This window comes from Canis lupus, chromosome 28 (genome assembly GCF_011100685.1).
Source record: "Canis lupus familiaris isolate Mischka breed German Shepherd chromosome 28, alternate assembly UU_Cfam_GSD_1.0, whole genome shotgun sequence".
Classification (NCBI taxonomy): Eukaryota; Metazoa; Chordata; class Mammalia; order Carnivora; family Canidae; genus Canis; species Canis lupus.
The window spans coordinates 10,717,006-10,736,913 of NC_049249.1; the positions used below are offsets into that span (position 1 = coordinate 10,717,006).

The 19,908-nt window shown below is 46.7% G+C and overlaps 1 long non-coding RNA gene across 1 annotated transcript; it reads right to left on the minus strand.

Moving 5' to 3' along the window:
* Window positions 1-3,163: 3,163 nt before the first annotated feature.
* On the minus strand, window positions 3,164-18,244 carry LOC106557943. Its single transcript, XR_005380262.1, has 4 exons — window positions 17,877-18,244; window positions 16,736-16,900; window positions 4,553-4,656; window positions 3,164-3,521 (listed from the first exon to the last, which is right to left on the minus strand). It is a non-coding gene; the product is annotated as an uncharacterized LOC106557943 (long non-coding RNA).
* Between the last annotated feature and the right edge of the window lie 1,664 nt (window positions 18,245-19,908).

Below are 19,908 nucleotides of genomic sequence, written 5' to 3' on the forward strand. Positions count from 1 at the left end.
GCTGTCGATTTCATGTGACACGAATAGTCTGTAGGTAACCTTGCAAGGAAGTGCTGCTCTGTTTACAGACAGAAATCTGAGGCTCAGAGCGAGCTGCTTGCCGAGTTATCCAGCTTTGGGGGGGGCGGGGGCGGGGGGAGTTTCATTCTTAGACCCAGGCCGCAGCCTGCAAAGGCCTAACTACGGTGTGGGTGAGTGATGCAGATCAGAACAACCGACGCAGTATTCAAATTGAGTTGGGGACTGGAGGGGGAGGGGGGGACTGGAAGAAGGGAGGGGGTGGGGCTGGAAGAGGCTTGGAGGGTTTCCAGGCAAGGCAGAAAGAGTTTCTAAAATCAACTATGAGGTTGCTTTGGGTTTCTGCTCAGCCAGGTTGAGTCCTTGGAGGGTGTGTCCACTGGCTGCCCGGGTTCTGGGTGGGTTCGCAGACACCCGCTCCCCTCTAGCTCCACCCGGGAGGACACGGATGGGGTGCTGCTGCGGGTGCTGGGGTTCCGGGGAGGGAGAGAGACTGGTCCTGGCCGCGCGGATGCGGAGGGGCGAGGTGGGGCCATCTGGACCTGCCCCCTGGGGGTGGGGGGCGTCCCCCCAGGGGGGCTCCCCACAAACCGGAAAGCAAGCACTTTTGTTGGATCAATGGGGACAGCGCCTCTGGACAAATGGGGATGGGCGCGGCGGCCCTCGGGGAGGTTTCAGGCACCATCTGCGAAGAGCCGGAGCCGAGGTGCAGACTGTACCCAGGGAAGCCCCGAATTGGTCCAGCTCTGTGACCAGTCCAGTGACTCCAGCCACCCTGTCCTGTTTCCCTCTGTGAGGACAGATGCATAGTATCAGCTGAATGCAATCCCCCCACTTTAGCCCCATTTTACAGATAAGGAAATAGATCCTCTAGAGGAGAAATCACTAGCCCAGGGTCCCAGAGCTTATAGACTATCAGCTTGCCTACTGTTCAGGTTTGCTGTCTAGCACCTTGTCCACTATCTGGGACCTAGTAGATGCTCAATAAATGTTTGTGAAGCCAAAATGAACTGGAATGGGAGCTGAAAACTCAGGTCCTCAATCCTGGAGGAAAGACAGAAGTTAGGAATCCAGGTATAATAACAGTAAGAGCCAGAGCAGCTGGTGGCTGGATAAATGTGCCCAACCACCAACCCTGGACTGCTGCCCAGGCAGCTCCACTCCACCCCGCTGTGAAAACTAGTTACTTAGCTCTTCCTCCAGCTGCCAACTCCAGGGACTTAGGGTGAGGAAATCACCCAAGGGCTTTGCCTGAAAACCTTAGAGCTGGAAGGAAGCTTCCACAGCCTCTAGTTACAGTTCTATGTAATGTTTTCTTAAATGATTTTCATTAATTTATTCAATAAATATTTATTGTGCATCCACCATGAACAAGGGTCTGTATTGCTGAAACAAGAAGTGTAATCTTTGTTAAAATTAGACGCAAGTTTATAACTCAGGAATGTTCTACAACCAGAGGTATTTAGTGAGCAAAATGTATTAAACATTCAATATAAATGGTACATACAGAAGCTATTATTTCAAAAAGCAAAGAGTTAAGGTTAAAAGGGGTCATTTTTTAAAGAAAGTATTGCCTCCTGGATGGAAAAAAATGATAATTTCCAAGTATAGAGAGCTGATTAGTGGACTGGGGGAGTATCCCAAGCCTTTTTCCAGAAAATACAGGAAAGATCTGCACTAAGACAACTGAAGAGAGCTGAAGATTTGACATCTGGCAAAACAAACCTAGACAAGCCCCCTCAAAAATCAAGAGAGAAGTAGAGGGAATTCAAGATTTATTCAAGCCTGCAGAAAACCAAAGTTCAATTACATAATTGAAAATATGAAATATTAAAAAATGTTAAAATAGTGAAAGGTTAGAGAACAAGCTGCCTGGTTGTATAAGTGTTTGTTTTTAAGTTTTGTGCTAATTTGATGCCTTGTCTCAGAGTCAGAGATCAACAGCTCCATGTAGACTGGGAGCCCAGCACCATGTTTGATATGCACAGTCTCTGTTCACATTTGATGCAATTTGGTGCTTTGAGTAGAAATCCACCTAAACATTCACCTAATTTGTGAACCAGCTAGTTCTCTTCTAGGTAGAACTATAGATCTAGAAAGAACTACAGATATAGATATGGATAGAGATGAATTATTGTCTTACAATAAAATATCACAGACTGGATAGAGTAGGTGGCTTGAACAACACACATTTATTTTTCATAGTTTTGGAGGTTGAGAAGTCCAAGATCAATGTGCCTGCACACTCAGATCCCTTTTCCTGGCCGGCAGACAGCTGCCTTCTTGCTGTATCCTCACACAGTAAAGAGAGGAACATCTGGAGTTTCTTCCTCTTCTTATAGAGACACTAATCCTATCACAGGGGCTGCCCCCTTTGTCCCCATCTTAACTTAATCACCTCCAAAAGGCTCCACCTCCTAATACTATCACATTAGGGTTTAGTGGTCCAGTATATGAGTTTAGGGGGATATAAACATTCAGTCCATAACAATACCCAACAGAAACAGAGGGGTTTAGTCCACCAAAAGACATGTACATGAAAAAAAAAAAGACATGTACATGAATAGTTATAGCAGCCTCACTCATAATAGCCCAAACTTGGAAAGGATTCCAGTGCTCATCAGTAGGGAAATAGATAAACAAATTGTGGTGTATCCATACAATGGAATAATGAGCAAGAACAGGAATAAATCACACAGGCATTATGCCAGGTGAAAGAAGCTTGACACTAGGGCACCTCTTGTTTAATTCAATTTATATGAAGTAAAACACAAGCAAAACTAATTTATGGTGATAGAGGTAAAAAAAAATGGTTGTGTCTGAAAGAGGAGTGACTCAAATTCTTCTGGGCTTCCGGAAATACTCTGTATTTTTATCTAGATGGTAGTAATGTGTGTGTGCGTGTAAAAAGACATCAAATAGCACACTTAACTTTAATGTACTTTATGACGGTTATGCCCCAAGAAAAAAAGAAAAGAACATTTCTGTGGGGGATGACGAGTTCATGGTGGGTGGGGTGCCTTATCCCCTCCCTTGTCCATCAGTACTGATTAACCACCATACTCCTCTTCACTGAACTCAGCTTTATTTTTTTTTTAGATGTTTGTTTATTTATTTATTTATTCATGAGATACAGAGAGAGAGAGGGGGGCAGAGACACAGGCAGAGGAAGAAGCAGGCTCCATGCAGGGAGCCCGATGTGGGACTCGATCCCGGGTCTCCAGGATCATGCCCTGGGCTGCAGGCGCCTGAACCGCTGAGCCACCCTGAACTCAGCTTTAGAACTGCTCTCAATCCAGCACTCCAGCCAGGTTGACCTGAATCAGAAACGATTAGCATCTTCTTATGTATACACAAGTACCTTAATTAAGATATGCCATCATCTTCGATGTTTGGCCATGCTTTGGGAAGAACTGGCTTCAGCTAGCTAGCTGGCGGCAAGTTCCCTGACTTCCAGGTGCAGTTCCCAGGAGGAGATGGCTTCGGGGCAGCAGTCTGGGAAGCTGGAGAATGAGAGCATGAGGGGTATGAAACTATCCAGAGTAAGGTGATTAACTCAGCACCCCAGCTAAGACTGGGGCCCAGCAAAGGCTATAGTTAGACAGGGGCCCACGTTCTACAATGTAGAACAAACTAGCTTTTCTCTAGCAGCAGGGAAAGGAGAAGAGCAGGATGGAAGCACAGTCTGGACTGCAGGAAATGACTGCCTCTTCATTTGTGCAAAGTCCTCTAGCAGCTGGAAAGATAGTCTCCCGTCAGTTCTTTTCAGTGATGCTGACTTCCTGTGGGTTCACTCTTCGCAGCTTACAAAATCCCCTCCATCCTTCATCACACAACCATGTGATCTGGACAGAGTGGGAATACCCACTCCCATTTTAAGTAAGAAAACCAAGGTTCAGAGATCAGAGATGTTGTATGACCCACAAACCTGGGGGTTTGTGGTTTAAAAACCCTGTTAACTAAGTAAAGGATTAAGAATTCACACCCAGGTCTGCCTTCCTAAACCCATGCTCCTTCTTTGTCTTTTCCTTTGTAGTTTTTTCTTTTTTTTTAACATCAAAGCTATATGTGCATAAGAATGGTCAAATCATTCTGTAAGATTAGTTATGAAAATGGCAGTCGTCCCCTACCCCACCCCCACTCCCACCATCATTTCCCCTCCAGAGAGCTACCAACTTTCACCTCTTAACAACTGGTCATTTTGGAATTTATCTCCACAATGTATGAAAATAGATCCATGCCTCGTTAAGCCACTGTGGAATTTCAGCATACTGAGAACACAAAGAAGATCCTACAGGCTTCCAGAAACAGTAAAAATAACATTACCTACAGAGAGCTAAGGATTAGAATGGTCTCAGCTCTCTCCACAGCAAAACACTGGAGCACAGAAGGCACTGCAACACCTTCAAAATTGTGAAGGAAAAGGATTCCCAACTTAGAATTCTACACACGGCCAAACTATCAATCAAATGTGAAGGTAAGATAAAGACATTTTCATATAGTAAATGTCTCAAAATATTGACTTTTTGCATACCTTTTTCTCAGGAAGCTCTCGGAGAATGCCAAATCCTTTATAACAGATTCACAATTATGTCACTGTTATCCCTCTTCTCTTTTCTGTCTCTACAGATCTTGCACCTTCAAAATATCATTTTTCTGTCAATTTAGTAGAATTTTAAGAGGGTGAAAATGAATATATTCAGTCAATTATCACTATTCAGAATTTCTCTGCTTTTTTATTCATTATTTTTAAAGCAACGGATCTTGTCTTCAAACAAAATCTTAATGTAAAAAACAAATATCTAAAACACACCAAAGTAATATTGCGTTGGTTGTGGTATGGTTTCTCTCCATTGATCAAATGTTAAGAAAGTTGCTGCAGCTAATTAATGAAAACGGAATGGACAAATTAGAACAACACCATTTTACAAAATTAATAATAAATCCATAAATTAATTAATGGATCTAGGTACTGAGTATCAGCCGCTGTTAGCATCACCCCTTGCATTCACACAAAATGACAACACGACATTGTGTGCATCTTTCGATGAAAGAACACACCACCACCTATAGTTGCCAAAATATCACAACCTGAATTGATCAATCCTCTGTGTCCAACAACCCAATTACTGGAAATACCAATGCTGAACTGTAGGCCGTCGGCAAAATGCAAACTGGGGAAGGTCTGCTGGTCCAATGCCCTGGAATCTTCAACATATAATTAAAAGAGGGGGCAAAAGGGATGGAGGGAGAATCTTTGGGTTAAAAGAGACTTTAAAGATGCATCAAGGGCAGCCCAGGTGGCTTAGCAGTTTAGCACCACCTTCAGCCCATGGTGTGATCCTGGACTCCCTGGATCAAGTCCCGCGTCATGATTCCTGCAGGGAGCCTGCTTCTCCCTCTGCCTGTGTCTCTGCCTCTGTGTGTGTGTGTGTGTGTGTGTGTGCGTGTGTGTGTCTAATGAATAAATAAATAAAATCTTAAAAAAAAAAGATGCATCAAATTAAAAAGTAGGTAAAAAAAAAAAAATTAAAAAGTAGGTAAGTACACACCCATGTTCATTACAGCATCATTCACAATAGCCAAGATGTAAAAGCAACTCAAGTATCCATCCACAGATGAGTGGACAAAAAAAATGTGGTCTATACATACAATGGAATATAAGTCAGCCTTAAAATGTAAGGAAATCCTGTCACATGCAGCAATGTGGATGAACCTTAAGGACGTGAATGCTGAGTAGAAAAAGGCAGTCATAAAAAGACAAATACTGGGATCCCTGGGTGGCGCAGCGGTTTGGCGCCTGCTTTTGGCCCAGGGCGCGATCCTGGAGACTCGGGATCGAATCCCTCATCGGGCTCCCGGTGCATGGAGCCTGCTTCTCCCTCTGCCTGTGTCTCTGCCTCTCTCTCTCTCTCTCTCTCTCTCTCTCTGTGACTATCATAAATAAATAAAAAATTTTTAAAAAAAGACAAATACTATGTGATTTCACTTATATGTGGTGCCCAGAGTCATCAAATTGATAGAGACAGAAAGTAGAATGGAGGTTACCAGGGGTAGGGGAAGAGGGACGGGGGGAGTTGTCACATAGATAATAGAGTTCTAGTATGGCAAGATGAAAAATTCTGGAGGTAGGTGGTGGTGATGGTTACACAACAATGTGAATGTACTTAACACCACTGTACTATACACCTGGACATTTGAAATGCTTAATATGGTGACTTTTATGCTGTGTGTTTTTTACTACAGTTTAAAATTTTTATTTAATTTTTAAAAGTGAGTAAGACTAAATGGTAGAGACGAAGTAGGTGCTTTTGGGTAGTAAAGTTACAAAGAAATGTGAGGAAGTGATTACCATAAATGTTGGGGTGGGGAGCTACATTCTGGGGAAAGGAAAGGAGGTGTCTTTGGGACAGGGCACAGAGAGGCTGCTGTAGCTCTACTGCTTGATCCAGGTGCTGATTTTTTTTTTAAGATTTTATTTATTTATTTATTTATTTATTTATTTATTTATTTATTTAACAGAGAGAGAGAGAGACAGAGAACAAGCACAAGCATGGGAGCAGCAGAGGCAGAGGGAGAAGCAGATGCCTTACTAAGCCAGGAGCCCAATGTGGGGCTAGATCCCAAGACCTTGAAATCATGACCTAAGCTGAAGGTAGACACTTAACCGACTGAGCCACCCAGGCACCCAATCCAGGTGCTGATTTACCAGAGGAGTCACCTTATAAAAATTCACTATGCTACGCATTTGCCATCTGTGGTTTTTTTCTGTTTCAAGTATAATTCAAACGTAAGAGGGAAGAAAACCTGAGAAGAAAGAAAGCTGCTACAATCCTGTCAGGCCAACATATTCGGGTAAAACAACCACTTCATCTGAATGAAAAGAGAATTTGGGAGCAAGGCAGCCTGAAGCTGGGCCCACCAGCTCTTCCACACCTCTCCCTTGCTGAATACTCATGCAAAGCCCAGTCTGTACCGGGTCTCCTCCCTGCATCCGAACCCCAGGTCCTGTGCTCAGCCTGCCCCTATCCCTGGGGACTTTTTCACAGAGCCCAAACAGTTGAGCACTGCCAAGGGGTCACAGGAAAACAGTACTCAGCAGCAGGACAACCCAGGGTCTCAGCCACGAGTACACAAAGTTAAGACTCAACGCCTTTGTTGTCAGCTGTCCAATTTCATTTTCTGGTTCCCAAATTCGCTAATGTGAATTCTGCTAAAATCTTTGTGTCACCATAATGTACCATCACAGGGTCAGGATTGGAACAGCTTTTTATCAGCCTGTGGTGACAAGTGTCCCAGCACAAAGTCCCTAATGCTCACGCAAACACAGCCCCCAGCATGCATATGAGGATGCCGGAGAGCAGTGGATAAGAATGCAGACTTGTTCAGACTGCCTGGGTCCAGACCTGGGCTCTGCCCCCTGACCTCACGCCACAAGCTCCCTACAATCCCTGGGACTTGTTTTCCCATATGTAAAGTGGGGGGTTGTAACAGTATTTATTCTATAGGGTTGTTATAGGGCCTCAACATGCTGACATATGTCTCATTTTTAAAAGGTTTTATTTATTTATTCACGAGAGAGAGGCAGAGACATAGGCAGAGGGAGAAGCAGGCTCCCTGAAAGGAGCCCGATGTGGGACTCAATCCCAGGATCTGGAGATCATGACCTGAGCCGAAGGCAGATGCTCAACCACTGAGCCACCCAGGTACCCCTGAAATGTCTTTAAAAAGAGAGCCTGGCTCAGGGTAAGTGCTCAGTGCCTGTCCTTATTTCACATAAGGGCACAGCCCCAGGCTCACAATGGCCAGGCCAGAAAAAGAGGGGAATCTATCCATCTACCGATCTTTCCTGTCTCCTGGGGATGGGAGAGCTTGAGAAGTCTTGCTGCTTCCAGACCTACTCATCCAGCTGCCTGAATGAGTTCATACCTCAAACTCAACATGGTGGAAAACCCACTGCCTGAGCTCCCCTGTCACTCTCCTCCAGGCTGATCCCCTTCCAGTATTTTCTATCTCTCTGAACAACTGCAGTGTCCATCCAATTCCATGAGCCAGAAACCTGAGAGGCACCCTGTACTCCTCCCTCTTCCTCACCTCACTGTTGACCCATCCATGACACAAGAACTTCATGTTCTAATCACATCACAGTGTCATTCCCCTTTCTCCCTCTCCCTGCCATCTTCCCCTGGGGTCTCATGCCACATGCCTCTCCTCATCACTACCATGGCCACCATTTAAATTACTTCTGTGATTGTTTGATTAGGATCTGCCTCCTCCACTAGACTATAAGCTCCAAGACGGCAGGAGCCATGCCAATGTCATCATTGCATCTGTTGCTTGTAGCACATGCCTGGCACATCACAGGTGCTCAGTGAAGATACAGGGAATGAGCTGGATACTTGATTTTTTTTTTAAGATTTTATTTATTTATTCATGAGAGACACACACAGAGAGAGAGAGAGAGAGAGAGAGAGAGAGAGAGAGAGAGAGAGGCAGAGACACAGGCAGGGGGAGAAGCAGGCTCCATGCAGGGAGCCCGACATGGGACTCATCCCAGGTCTCCAGGATCACGCCCTGGGCTGAAGGTGGCGCTAAACCACTGAGCCACCCGGGCTGCCCCTGGATACTTGATTTATTTTTTTTTTTTTTTAATTTTTATTTATTTATGATAGTCACAGAGAGAGAGAGAGAGAGGCAGAGACATAGGCAGAGGGAGAAGCAGGCTCCATGCACCGGGAGCCCGATGTGGGATTTGATCCCGGGTCTCCAGGATCGCGCCCTGGGCCAAAGGCAGGCGCCAAACTGCTGCGCCACCCAGGGATCCCTGGATACTTGATTTAAACAGAAAAACGTGTAAGTCAATCGGAGAAGGACAGGGCAGCCTGGGTGGCTTAGCGGTTTAGTGCCGCCTTCAGCCCAGGGTGTGATCCTGGGGTCCTGGGATTGAGTCCTGAGTCGGACTCCCCACATGGAGCCGGCTTCTCCCTCTGCCTGTGTCTCTGCCTCTCTCTCTCTCTCTCTCTCTCTCTCTCCCTGAGTCTCTCATAAATAAAATCTTAAAAAAAAAAAAAGTCAATCGGAGAAGGACAATCATTATATGGTTTCACGCATACGGAGAATATAAGAAATAGTGAAAGGGATTATAGGGGGAAGGAGGGAAAATCAGTGAGAAAAATTAGAGAGGGTGACAAAACATGAGAGACTCCTAACTCTGAGAAATGAACAAGGGGTAGTGGAAGGGGAGGCGGGGGGGGGAATGGGGTGACTGGGTGACAGGCACTGAGGGGAGCACTTGATGGGATGACCACTGGGTGTCATACTATATGTTGGCAAATCGCACTCCAATAAAAAAAATATTTTTAAAAATATAAATAAATAGATAGATGATAGATAGAGATAGAAAGGAGCACATTCCCCCCATTTACATGCTGCGACCCAAGGGAGCCTGCCACCTTCCGCAGCCCTAGGGCCTTCCCTATAGGAGCCACATCACCCCTTTTCATCTGCCTTGTCTGCCCCACAGAGCCTACAGACCAAATGGGGTGGACCTAGATTGTTTCCCTGAACTGAGACAGCCATGGAAAGCTGGCCCCTCTGGCCCCACCGAGCCAAAACTTCTATGGCAGTCCCCACTCCCACCCCTGTTATGCCAGTGAGTTTGGGTACTTTTGTAAAATAGGAGGAAAGGCACGGAGCCACAGTCATCTGAAGAACCCTGCTCCATCCCAGAACCTCCTCCTTCCACCTGACTCTGACGGCTAGAGCAGAGGGCTCCCAGAGTCGCTTGTTCAGGGAGGACATAGCACCTGCTATGGCCAGGTGCCATGGGAGACAGGGCACCTCAGTGGACAAACATGTCTCATAGATGCTGATTTAACAAAGGCCATATGACAATTTTAGCTGACAAAGCTTGAGGGGAAGTCTGCTGGGGAGCTACTAGGAATGTTTTCCTCACTCTTACAAGGCAAGACAAACAAGGAACACCTCCTTCTCAGGCCTACATTGGGTCATGCCTGCAGCAGGGGCAGCCATCTCACCACCTTGACACTGAGAATGACAGGCTGAAAGACAGGAAGAGCCTAGATCCTTGACGACGCTGTTGGCTTTGGAATCCACCACCCTGGAACCACCTTGGCCCGGATCTCCTCGTGGCACGAGGTGCTAAAAGCCTTCATTGTTTAAGCTGTCCTCTGATGAGTTTTCTGTCCTTTGCAGCCAAAGGCCTCCTACAGAGGCAGCCCAGGCAGCCAACACCTCCTGAGCAGTTGCAGGATACCAGGCTCTGAGTACAACTCTCTCAGTACTCCTCTCTCAGCACCTCCCACTTCTCCCTGAGAGCTGGAGTGATCGTGCCCATTTTGCAGCTGAGGAAGCTGAGACCCAGAGGCGGAGGAGAACTTGCTCTGTCATGTACTGAGTGCCGGTGAACTTGAAACTAAAACCCAGGTTGTCTACTCTCCTTCGGCCACACTAGCCCAGAGAAGATGGGTTTGGTCACCGTGTTGGTCAGAACTCTCCACTACAAGTATAAGGGGCGGAAGCCAGGCCGGCCTAAGCTTAAAAGGCATGTACTGACTCCATTCCCAAGAGCAGACAGGGCAAAGGGATGACTGTCTCCAGGAACTCAGAAACACTTTCTCCCTTATCTTTGCTCTTCTCTGACACCATTCCCTCAGACCAGCTCCCTAGGAGGCTGGAATCATGGCCACCAGCAGCCTTGGTCTCACATCCCAAAGGCTACGGGCCAAAAAGGACAGGGGTCTCACTTTCCCCAGTTTGGGTTTTATCAGCCAAATGCAGGTCCCCACATCTTCACTATAAGTCTGGATCCTGAGTGCCACCTTTGGGTTCTGTGGCTTGGCCACTCCAACCTCTCTCTGCCTCAGTTTGCCTGTCCTGAAATAAGCAGAGTAACAGCACCGGCTTTGCTGGGCTATGGGGAGGGTCATTCATATGTCCAACAAACACATTGTGCACACCAGCTACATGTCAGGCAGTGTAGTAGGTGCTGGGGTGGCAGTAAAGGATAATGAGACCCAATCCCTGCCTCGTGGAGTTTACAGTCTAGCAGGAAAGACAGATATTAACTACACAAACACATGAATGAATATCTGTTACAACTCTGCTAAGTGTTCTAAAGAATAAATACAGAACACAGTGGGAGAGAAAGAAAGGAACCTAGCTCAGATTGAATGCATAGCATTAAAAAGCCTGACTCCAGGTGTGGAGTAAGTATCCAGTCTATGCTATTATATAAGTTTTCCCTTGGCATCCTCCCAGTCACCTCATGCCCACAGCGCCTTAGTACGAGAAGAGCTAGATGAGCCAGTGGCTCTGCTCTCCATCTCTGCAACCAATTACAAGCCTCCTAGGAGATGGAGAGAAAGTGTGACGCATGTGTTGGGACAGCAAAGTACAGCAGGTCCCAGGGTAGCCTGTTCCTGGTGGATGGCACACACCCAGCTCTTAGCAGCCCCTTCTTGGCTCCAGCTGAGGCTCCAGGGGCTTCTTGGGCTCCAGGGTCTCTCAGGTTCCTTCCGCTGGCTCCGTGTCAAACCCTAAATGAAGGAGTGCTGGAGAGAGATTTACTGCGTTAACAAGCCAACTTTCCATTCACCATTGCCAGGCTCTGCTGTCCCCACAGCTCCTGGCCTAGGGATGAGGGCCCTGCCCCTGCCTCTGCCTCCGTCCCCAGCCTCTGGGCTTCTAATCATATCCTGGTGACCACCTCTGGAGGGACCATTTGCGAAAATCTCTTTGTGATCAAAGGATGTGTCTGTAGAACACACTCAGGCCCCTGTGGGATTCCACTCCCATCTCTCTTGTACAGACATACTGGTTTTTCAGGGAAGAAGAGCCAAGAGCTGCTAAGCTAGATTGTCGCAAATGCTGACTACATTCCTATATCCCATCATCATTGCCATGAGCCCAACTCAAGCCCTTAGGACCCTAATCAGGACTGTGGTGCCAGCCCAGCTCATCCTGGCCCTGAGCTCTCCCTTTGCCACCACAGAGACAGTCAAAGGGGCCACCTGGCATACACATCACTCCTCCATTTGCACCTCCTATGGTTCTCTGGATCTGAACAACTCCAATCTGTCCCCTTAATGTGGCCAACAAGACCCCTGTGATATGCCCCCCCCCCAACATTTCTGACCATGTATTCTCAGGAAACCATGCAGGATTTTCCCAGGACATCATATACTTTTTCATCCAAGACTATTCCAACACATGCCCTCCTCTTATATTAACTTGTCCACTAAATAATGAATGCCTACTATGTGCCAGTGTCTGTGCTGGCTCTGGGATGCAACAGTAAATCACAAAGACACAGTTCTTGCCCTCAGGGAGCCCATGGTCTAGTAGAGGAGGCAGACATCAGTGAAAAACAAAGAATCCCCAGAGTTTATAATTACCAAAAGTAGTGAGAGCTATGAAGGAATCATGTAGGATGCTGGGAGCCCAAGAAGGCTTCCGTGAGCTGACGTCCAACTTGCCATGGGATGAAGAGTAGGTGCAGTTCTGGGAGTGGGGGAGCTTCCAGACGAAGGCCTGAGGCCAGAGGGCATCTGCAAGCTCTGGGATCTGAAAGCCTGGGTAGCAAGTGGGCAGAGAAAGTAGAGATGGGCTAGAGGAGGAAGTGGGAATAGCCCAGCAGATCATGTTAGAAGACCATCCTTGATACAGAAGACCTGGAAGACCACGGAGCTCTTATTCAAGGGACTCAAACAGGGCATGAGCCCTCTGGACTGGGAGAGGGTAAGAATGACAACAGGGAAGATTAGTGAGATATGATGGGCACTGGACTGACATCACCACAATAGAAATGCTGGGTTAAAGAGGACTTTATTTTTTAACTTCATATTATGTACATGGATTTTCTATTGTGTGTGTGTAGGAGGGTTAGCACCCCTAGCTCCCACATTGTTCAAGGATCAACTGTACCCAGAGGTACCCCAAAGTTGCAGATATAGCTCTTCTGTTCCCACTTTGTAGCAGCAATCCAGTTTCCCTTTGGTTCAGAGGCACAAGGAGCCCAGCATGGTTGGATGGCTGTCTCAATTCAATAGACTCATTGTCGTGTCCCCTAATGAAAGCATACCTCCAGGCGGACCCCTGGGTGGCTCAATGGTTTAGCGCTTGCCTTCAGTCCTGGAGTTCCGGGATCGAGTCCCATATCAGGCATACCTCCATCAGAACTGAGGCATTCAAGGGATGAGCACTGGGTGTTATTCTATATGTTGGCAAATTGAACACCAATAAAAAATAAATTTATATTAAAAAAAAAAGGAACTGAGGCATTCAAAAAGCTAAGCTCAAGTTTCTGCAGGTAAGTTAAAGGACTGAGAAGGGCCCTTCCATTTCCATGGGAGACGGGCACAAACTCAGAGCATACAATGTGTATCCTATAAGACAGAGCTCAACCTTTCCAGACTACTGGTACCATAACCAACCCTTTAGAGGGCCATCGCATGTTCCATCAGTAACAACTGCTTCTGGGTTATAAGGGCATGTGGTAAGAGCAGTGAATTCCCATGCCCATAAATCTGTTGCTACACTTACACTGCTCTGAAATGAGATCCCTGGTCAGAGGCAACGTTATGTAGAATACCATAATAGTAAATGAGGGATTCTGTGAGCACACAGATGGTTGGGCGGACAGAAGTACTCAGGAAAGAGCGGAAATCCACATCTAGAATAAGTGTTTATTCCAGTGATGACCAAACCGATGCCCTCCACAATGGAAGGGATCCAACATAATCAATCTGCCACCAGATGGCTAACTGATGCCCCCCCCCCCTTCAGGAGTGGTAAGCTTCTAAATTGTATGGAGGGCATTTCTTTCCTTCCTTTCCTCATTCTACAATAATTTTCTGAGTGTCCCCTGGGGTCCAGGCACAGCCCTATGCTTATTCTATAAATGGCACAGCAGGGGCTGAGCTCTTGGCCATGGCATCAGGCTGGGTTGGGCAGGTAGATTGTGGTACGCAGAGACAGGAATACAAGATGGCTGCAGCTGCCACCACTTCTCAAACAGAGTGATGTGATGGGGAGAGCACGGGACAGGTAGTTGGAGCACCTGACTTCTAGTTCTAGACCAGCCTTCAGCATTCCTGTCATGTGAATAGAGGCACATTGCTAGCCTCAGTCTCCCCATTCTTAAAACAGAGTGAGAGGCACCTGAGTGACTCAGTCGGTAACATGTCCATCTCTCTATTTCGGCTCAGTCATGATCTCAGGGTCGAAATTGAGCCCCACGTCAGGGTCCATGCTCAGCAAGGAGTCTGCTTGAGATTCTCTCTCCCTCTCCCTCTGCCCCCCGCCCCCGCCCCTGCCAAATAAATAAATAAATCTTGAAACAAACAGAGGGAAAGCCCCAGGATAGAAGGTACCAGCAGTACCAAAGTTGGGGTGATCAGATTGGTTCCCCTCAGGTGCAGGCAACCAGGGAGTCAGTTGTTTATGGATAGTTTTTTGTTTTTTTTTTTAAATAATGACCTAGCAGTTGGTCTGCTAGTTACATTTTTATTGTCACCATGTACTTGCAACTCTAAAGAGTATCAGTGAAAGAATACTCCTCACCCATAAGAAACTTTTCGTATGCCTAGGTTCTAAACAATCACTACCATTACTATTAAATTATAGTAATATATTTATAAGCTCTAAATAAGCACACTTTTACTATCCATCTTTTAAATAAACATTGTATTTTACATGATTGTCAACTTGGAGCAAACCCAGCTTATACAACTGGCCCCAGACACACACAGATCCGGCTCTATGTGTTTATTTCTATAGTACGTTTATAATGGTTTGCAATCTTTCAAGCTCACTTCTGAGTAAAATTTAAACAAGTAAATTGATAAAGACACGGAGATTTCAGTGGTTGGTCCCTGCCCACCCAACCGCTAAGGCCTGATGCATTAACTGCGGGAAGGTCACCTGCGCCATCTACTGGTAGAGGTGATGATTACAGGCACGCATACTTAATATGAGAAAAAACGTAAAATGGATTGCATGTGTTGAAATGATAATATTGCGGGGGGAGGGGGGCGGTGCCTGGGAAACAACCAGGAGATTTAATTGGTCAGCCTCAGGGCTGACTGTAACAAGCTGTGCCTAAATAACAGTGAGAAAGTTCTTTAACTTCTCAGGGCCTTAGTTTCCTCATTCTTAAAATGGATTAATGATACCTGTAACATGGAATTGTGATTAAATGTGATAAGGCGTATATAATTCCTCAGACACAGTGGGTGCTCAGAAGCTGGTTCTCTCTCTCAGAGCTGATCAAAATGGGAGAAAAACTAGAGCAAGCAGTCTCCCCAGGCACCATCAGAGGATTTTCTTGATTTACTTGCCTTTTCGTGTTATTGCTAAGCTGCGGGTGCCATGGCTGGGTATTAGCTTCCCCAACTGCGAAGGACCAGCTCCAGCTGCAGCCCTCCTGGGGACCCCACTCGGTGCTGACTGGGTGCCCACACCAGCACCAGCTCGCTCCACATTCTGCCTATGTGTCACCAGGCCCATACACCCGCTCCTCCCCTTGCTACAGGGAGCTGCGCCTCCAGCCCCCGTATTCCACACCCACGACAGGTCACAAACTGTTCACCCACTGCCACCTCTACATCAGCAGTTCTTAGGGTGGTCCTTGGACCAACAATATCAGCATCACCTGGTAACCTGTTAAAATGCAACTTCATGGGACACCTGGGTGGCTCAGTGCTTGAGTGCCTTCAGCTCAGGGAGTGATCCCAGGGTCCTGGGATCAAGTCCAGCATCAGGCTCACTGCATGGAGCCTGCTTCTCCCTCTGCCTATGTATCTCTCCCTGTGTCTCTGCCTCTCTCTCTTTCTCTCACAAATAAAATAAGATCTAAAAAGAAAGGAAGGAAGGAAGGAAGGAAGGAAGGAAGGAAGGAAGGAAGGCATGAAAGAGGAAGCCCTTCCTTCCATCCCGTCAATCCTCACTACCGAAAATAACTCCCTACCTAACTATCCATCCCGCCCGTCCCGCCCGCCCCGAAAGCCCTCCCTACAGAACGAATCCCTCCCTCCGCACCTCCCTCCCCCTCCCCCCCTCAAAAAAAGACCTCCTCCCTCAATCGAAAGAAAGAAAGAAAGAAAAATTGAACTTCCTGAGCCTCAGATCAACTGACTCAGAAACTCCAGGGGTAGGGCCTAGCAATGTTGCCACTTGTTGTCCAGGTGACTCTGACACATGAAATTTGAGAACTGCTGCTCTACAAAGCCCCCCACTCCACCAGGCCTATTCCTCTTAGATTCCTGGGTCCCACTTTCAGGTCCTACCTTCCCTGCCACCCCCTCCATCCAGTGACCCCCTATTTTATTATGGAGAAACTCTCCCGGCACCTAAAACCATCCCACACTCTTCCCCTTGCCCACTCCACCTACAGTAATGCTGAGTAACCCTATCATTAGCAAACCTTCAATATATGTTCTCAGCCATATTGTTACATTTAATTGCAAATCATTTGTTCTCACTGCTGTGTAGTAGTCCACTGTAAGAATGTGCCATGTGTTCATTTCTCATTCCTGCTGTAACAAACTACCACAAATGTAGTGGCATAAAACAATACATATTTATTATCTTCCAGTTCTGGAGGTCAGAGGTCAGAAATGGGTCTCACTGGCCTAAAATCCAGGTACAGCAGGGCTGCATTCCTTCCCAAGGCTCTAGGGAAAAAATGATTCCTTACCTCTTCCAGCTTCCCGCAGCCACCCGCACTCCTGGGCTCGTGGCCTCTTCCATCTCCAAAGCCGGCAATGACCAGTTGAGTCTTTCTAACACTGCTGCCTCCAGTTCTGACTCTTCTGTCTCCCTCTTCCTCATTTAAGGAACCGTGTGATACATTTGGCCCACCCTAATAATACAGGATAATCTCTTTATTTTAAGGTCAGCTGATAGACCTGTTATTCCCATTTGCTACCCAATCCTCCCCTGCTAACACAACACATCCATAGCACAGCCTTGTTCTGCCTCCCACATCCATTGCGCGGTATCCATGGCACCGCTGCTGGGCATCTGGGTGGTTCCCGTACAAGTCTGTGGTGAGCATACTTCCATTGGGTTTAAACATATCCAGGGGGACAGCCAGGTTATTGCCTAGATGTTCCACTTTAGTAGATGCTGCCAATTTTTCCAAAGTGATTGAACCCATGTAACACTCCCACCAGCCACATTCGAATTCCAGTTGTGCTCAATGTTGCAACACTTGGCATTTCCCCCCAGCTCTTGTTGACACCAGGACCTCCTTACCACTCTGCCTGCCTTCATGTCTACAGGGCCCAGCAATGTTTCACCCTGACCATCCATTCATTTCCATTTCTGTTCCCAGGATGGAAGACTTTGCTGTTGGAGAAAATGGCCATTTTCAGGGCATTTTCTGACCCGAACCTCAAATCTATATGGATATTTGTGGGCACTGGTGGCCATTCAGGTAAACCTAGTAGGTACAATATCTTAGGATGACAGCAATTTTAGGGACCATGTGTATTCCATCTTCCCACTCAGAGCAATTATGTCACAGGTACCATGGTCTCTCAAGCTGTTGCGCCTTTATTAGACTGTATTTCCAGCACCAAAATCCCTTTCCGAAGGCTACTTCGCACTGCCCTTCATGGCATGTGCCCTCCAGAAAAGCTTCCCCAAATCTCTCAGTTGGACTCTATGCCCCTCCTCTCTGCTTCCACAGCACAAGGCACTACCTAGAACCTACCACACCATATTAGAACCCATCATCTCTCCCACTGCCCTGCACCACCAGGGTCAAACCAAGATGATTGGACATAGCTCTTGCCCTTACATCTATCATTCAAGGTCAGAAAGCTCAAACTCACCTGTGTTCACTGGTGATGGGCACCACTGCTACCAACACATTTTCATCCAGGAAGGCTGACGAGTATTCCATTATTGGACAGATCTGATTCAGTTCAGTACATTTACGAAGAGCATCCTATGTGCCAGGTGCTATCTTAAGTATGGCAGAAACAGAAATAAGGAACAGCTCCTACCTTCAAGGAACCTGAGCTTCCACAAGCTAGAGCCACTCTTTCTGCCATTGGCCTCAGACACAGAAACATTTAACATTTCCTCCTCCACATGGGAACACTCAGATATTTCAAGTCAGCCAGGCAGGGTGCCTGCATGACTGTTGGTTAAATGTCTTGATCCTTAAGCTCAGATCATGATCCTGGTCCTGGGATCGAATCCTACATTGGGCTCCCTGCTCAGCAGGGAGTCTGCTTCTCCCTCTTCCTCTACCCTGTCCTAACTACCCCTGCACTCCCCTTCATGCTTGCTTTGTCTCTCTCCCAAATAAATAAATAAGATCTTAAAAAAAAAAAAAAAAGTCAGGGGTTGCCTGGGTGGCTCAGTTGGTTGGGTGTCTGCCTTCGGTTCAGGTCATGATCCCAGGATCCTGGGATCAAGCCCCACTTCAGGCTCCCTACTCAGCAGGGAGTCTGCTTCTCCCTCTGCTCCTTCCCCAGCTCATGCATGTACTCTCTCGCTCTCTCTCGCTCTTGCTCTTGCTCACTCTCTCTCAAATAAATAAAATTTTTGAGAAAAAAAAGTCACAGGCAGTGAAAGGATATAGTCAACACTCCAAATGCAAATCAGGCAATAGGATTAAAGACAAAAATAATCTCCAATGATAGAAATGGTAGCCTAGGGCGCAATCCTGGAGACCCAGGATCGAATCCCACGTTGGGCTCCCGGTGCATGGAGCCTGCTTCTCCCTCTGCCTGTGTCTCTGCCTCTCTCTCTCTCTCTGTGACTATCATAAATAAATTTTAAAAAATTAAAAAAAAAAAAAAGAGGGATCCCTGGGTGGCGCAGCGGTTTAGCGCCTGCCTTTGGCCCAGGGCGCGATCCTGGAGACCCAGGATCAAATCCCACATCGGGCTCCCGGTGCATGGAGCCTGCTTCTCCCTCTGCCTGTGTCTCTGCCTCTCTCTCTCTCTGTGTGACTATCATAAATAAATTTAAAAAATTAAAAAAAAAAAAAAAGGAAAGAAATGGTAGCCTAGGGCAGGCACATGGCGGATTGACTGTAATGTGGCATGAGAGAACTCTCTGGAATGATGGAAATGTACATCTTAATTGGGGTGGTGGTTACAGGATGTACACATCTTATCAAACCGTATGCTTAGACTTGCTTTAAAAGGAAAGATGGGAGGGGTCCCTGGGTGGCGCAGCGGTTTGGCGCCTGCCTTTGACCCAGGGCACAATCCTGGAGACCCAGGATCAAATCCCATGTCGGGCTCCCGGTGCATGGAGCCTGCTTCTCTCTCTGCCTCTCTCTCTCTCTCTTTTTCTGTGACTATCATAAATAAATAAAAATTAAAAAAAAAACACAAGTACATCTAAATAAATAAATAAATAAATAAATAAATAAATAAAAGGAAAGATGGGAATAAAGGGGAAAGGAGAAAAAATAAGTGGGAAATATCAGAAAGGGAGACAGAACATGAGAGACTCCTAACTCTGGGAAACGAACTAGGGGTGGTGGAAGGGGAGGCAGGTGGGAGGTGGGGGTGAATGGGTGACGGGCACTGAGGGGGGCACTTGACGGGATGAGCGCTGGGTGTTATTCTGATGTTGACAAATTGAACACCAATAAAAAATGAATTTAAAAAAAAAAAGGAAAGATGGATTGTCCATACGCATGCACTCACCGCCACTCATGGGATGTGTCACCACCTCGGCCCTAAGTCGCCATTTTTTCAAAATCTCCATTTCTATTTGTAAAACATCTTTTGTGAGCTAATTCTATGACTTTCAGGCCCCGTATTGAAGTAAATTCTTACTGTAAACCAGAGACAAAGGAGCTAGCTTCCTGGCTGAAGTGGGCACGGGCAATCTGATGGT